The following is a 4,284-nucleotide window of genomic DNA, read 5'->3' as shown; positions in this document are numbered from 1 at the left end:
TGATAAAAATTTTAGTAGGGGCTTCCCTGGTGGTGCAGTGGTTGGGAGTCCGCCTGCCGATGCGGGGGACGCGGGTTTGTGCCCCGGTCCGGGAGGGTACCGCGTGCCGCGGAGCGGCTGGGCCCATGGGCCATGGCCGCTGGGCCTGCGCGTCCGGGGCCTGTGCTCCGCGGTGCCGGGGGGTGCCGCAGCAGTGGGAGGCCCGCCTACCGAAAAAAAAAAAAATTTTAGTAATGTTGGGAAAACAGGCATAAACATGGGCTGTGCAAGACAAAGGGACAGGAATCCTTCCCCAGGAAGGATTAGAAATTGATTTTGTAACTTCAGCAGGACTGTGCATGCATTAGCCAATAAAACAGCATTTTCTACCAGATTTCCTCATTCTCTCTTATTATGTCTGTTTCTGGTTCTAAGACTATTGAAATATTTCCCTGGGCTTTCCAACCCCTCCTCTGGAGGAAGCAATGCAACAGAGTCCTATTTTGGACATAATGTCCATCTCTGGGAATCCTCATTCAGTGAGGAAACCTCTTCTACCTCTTCATATGAGATGCTGAGCTGTTGCCTTTTTGTCAGAGAAGTTCTTTAGCCCACATCTGTAAGAAGCAAAACTTGGAACTAGTAACACAGCAATTCCATAAGTTAACTGTTACATATTATAAATGAGCAAACTGAAGTGTAAGTAACTCAGTTATTCCCTTTCATCAATTCTAAGACACATACAGCTCCACATTTTGTTATCTCTGAAGTAAGGATTTGTCCCATGATTAAGCATAGTTTAATTGATTGCATTGTTTTCTGTGGAGTGATATATTATATGTCTTTATAGTTAATGGTGTCTTAGATTTAAAGATAAAAAGTTCATCTGTTATACAAAGATGATAATCGTGTTGGAGTGATGTGAAGTTTCAGCAATAAATATTGTTTGCTTGTAGAAAACGGGGTAGAATGAATAAATAAAGAGCTGAAATATGAGTAGAAAGTCTCAGTTTCTCTTCCCTTTTTTTGAGAAAATAGTAAGGATTTTATTATCAGAACAAGTAAGAGATACAAGCATAACAGAATACATAAATTAATTTTTTTGTATTTTAGACTCTAGGGTCTCTCTATGAAAAGGTCAGTTGCTTATGAGGGCAAGATGCTATTCAACAAACTATAGGCATTTAAGACAACGTTTAAGACAGTGAGTCTTAACAAGGACATAGTCTTAACAATGAGATACAGTGAGAAATAGAAAGCAGTTTTCTTATTTCCTGTCCTTAGTAAGGTGTATATATATATGTATAAAATGTATGAGGCTCATTTTGGGGAAAAAAGTGCCTTCATATAGAAAAATCTTAATTTCCTCCATCATCCAGAAAAGAAAGAGTTTCAACCCTCTGGGCCAAACAAGGAAACCAAAATAGGGTGACACTAATTTCACATGAACCTCAAAACTATAATCTGACTGTAGTTACCATCTTCTTTACTTTTAAAAAGTTTAGCATCCTTTTATCCATTCCAGACCAGTACACTGAATCTTCTCCCTTACAAGGTTTTTAACCAAATTGGAATTAAATTAATCGCATTTTAAAGTGCAAAAAAGGATATGTAAGACAAGTGCTTGCTCTGTGTGACACACACAAAAAAAGCATCCTTCAACAGCACTGGCCCAAGAGGTACTACAATAAAGCTGGCTGCCGGAAAAAGGATCCATTAGGTCGACTAAAAGGGCAGAAAGAGTCCAGTTTCAGCAAAGAAATGCCTACCAAGTCTGATTTTTTTTTTTTTTTTTTTTTTTTTTGCAGTACGCGGGCCTCTCACTGTTGTGGCCTCTCCCATTGCAGAGCACAGGCTCCGGACGCGCAGGCCCAGTGGCCATGGCTCACGGGCCCAGCCGCTCCACGGCATGTGGGATCCTCCCGGACCGGGGCACGAACCCGCATTCCCTGCATCGGCAGGTGGACTCTCAACCACTGCGCCACCAGGGAATCCCCAAGTCTGATTTTTAATTGTACCCAGCTCTCAATCAGATCTTAGGTGCCCCTAACTGACAAGACCAGAGCACACAGTAACAGCACAGGGTCAAGAGGGCCAAAGTTGTCTAAACTAGTCAGTCAATATCTCTACTCCACTATTTGCCAATGCTTTTTAGGGGCATTGCCAGTGGTAATGGAACTCAGGAGCCTGGGTTTTGGAACAACACAAATATTTACCTAATAAGCAATAATGAAAGTGTTTGTTTAGGGTGAATGATATAAAAATAGGTAATGAGTTCTCTCATACATCACTGGTTAATGATTTAGTCTGACTGTAAATTAAAGCAGTACAGAATGGCTTCTTCCATACAATAAAGATAAGCTTTGCACTAGTGTTTCTCAAAAGCCAATTATATCTCCAGCTCTACCTTCAGTTTAACATCTTAAACCCCCAAATACAAAACCTTTCCTATAGTAAGGTAAAAGGGAACAAGACACCCTCTACCCAGAGTCCCTGGAATAGAAAGAGCTCTAGAACTCAGTAGGCATGAGCACATTCAAGTTTGAGATTATGGATCTGCAGTCATTGTTTCTTCCCTTCTATCACTGGACTGTCCATCTTGGGTGCCTTGAAAGTTGCTGGATCCTCAGCCATTCAGATGACCTCGATCTGAATCAGCTCCATTGGAGAGGGCTTCTGGGCTTCTTTGTAGGCCTGGTGGCAAAACTTGAGTCAGACTTCTGGAGTGGTCTTGGCTCAGAGAAGCTCCATTTATCTGAGTTTCTGTCCTTATACCCACTTACAGAATCCACGGCACTGGGCTTGGGCCAGGTAAAGCTGTGGAAGAACAGTAGTGTAACAGCCTCTGGGTTTCTGCTTAGAGAAAGAGTGAGGGGTGCTGCTAGGGTGGTCTGGGCCAATGCAGGCTGCCTCTCTTTTTTTGTTGTCTCTTCACTGTGTAGCTTTAGTTTGTGGCCTGCTTTTACCACTTGAATGTACTTGATCTCCCTCGGTGGGAAAGCCCTTGTGGGGTGTGCAGCCAGCACCTTTCAGCCCTGTATGTTGTTCAAAACACTAAGTGCTCTCCCGGGTCTCCTTTGTGATCAGAGAATTCATGATAACATGGGTAGTTGTAGCCTTTAAGCACTTGTCCACATTGTCAATGCTATAGGGTCATGGCAGGTGGTGTGCATACTGGCGTCTCCTTAGTCTACTTTGGCAAGGTTCTGATACTTGTGTCTGGAATCACTGGCTTCCAGGGGATGCTGCCCATAACTGAAGGAAGAGGTAACATGGTATAGGGCCCTTGAGGGCATTGTCATGGCTGAATGACTGACAGTACATCCTGGTGGGGAGGGACAGCTTGCCTAGAGGCCCACTAGGCTCAAGGGCAGGCCTTTGGAGTTCTCTCAAAGCCATTGTAAGACTGGGGTCCAGGTGCTTTAACTGTGAAGAATTCTGGAGCTGAGTCCCTATGACCACAGTGAAATGATGTGACAATCTTGCTGACAAATATTCATGAGGAACATTGTCCAGCCGCCCAAATTAGCAAAGCTTCCCTGGAAGAGTTTATCCAGAGATTCTGTTTCTCTGCCACTGTGGGGCTGCCTATGGCCTGAGCTCCTACGCTAGAAGGCTTCAAAGACCATGTCTGTTGGACGTGGTGCAGTTGGAACCGAGCCATGGTGTGCTGGCCACAAAATGTATTCAGGCCTCGGGCACTGATCGACAAGTGCTGGCTGCCATGAGGCTCAGACTCCGCCATTAACTTTGCTCTTGAAGAGCTAAGTGACATTGGGTAAAACACAGTATCTCTGAACCTCAGTTTCCTTGTCTTAGAAAATGAGAATAAAATACCTGCTCTGTCTACTTCACAGGGTTCTTGTAACATCAAACAATCCTTGTTCTCATTGGTTTTATGAGACAGCGGAAGTGTAAGTGTGTGAAATAAAAGAATGCGTGTGAAAATATTTTTTTAAGTTTTAAGGGGCACACAGATGTAAAAATAACTGCTTATGATTTTAATAGTAAATCCAGGCTAAAATGTCATCATTTTTATGTTCAATTAAAGTCAACCAACATTTCTGAGGCCCTGCTTTTGGACCTGACCCTTTGGGAAGGAGTGTTAAGTTGTACGCACACACCTTGGGTATGGAAAGGCAGTTTTCCTTTGGCAAGCTCCCTGCCCCCCAAAGCAAAGATGTGTGGCAAAGAATTAGAAACCATTGTCCTGGGATACTGTGGCTTTTCCCCCTAAGAACCACACTTTGATTCTTGCTAATCCACTTCTCATTAGAAATGTGTATAGGAAAAAAGAGGTGGTTC

The 4,284-nt window shown here is 43.5% G+C and overlaps 1 pseudogene; it reads right to left on the bottom strand.

The window, feature by feature from the left end:
• Window positions 1-2,489: 2,489 nt before the first annotated feature.
• On the bottom strand, window positions 2,490-3,378 carry LOC132492504 (putative monooxygenase p33MONOX; annotated as a pseudogene).
• Window positions 3,379-4,284: the final 906 nt, after the last annotated feature.

The sequence above is a fragment of the Mesoplodon densirostris genome, chromosome 6, assembly GCF_025265405.1.
Source record: "Mesoplodon densirostris isolate mMesDen1 chromosome 6, mMesDen1 primary haplotype, whole genome shotgun sequence".
In the NCBI taxonomy this organism is placed as follows: domain Eukaryota; kingdom Metazoa; phylum Chordata; class Mammalia; order Artiodactyla; family Ziphiidae; genus Mesoplodon; species Mesoplodon densirostris.
The sequence above is the reverse complement of the archived record's forward strand: the minus strand, read 5'-3'. Positions and strand labels throughout refer to the sequence as shown.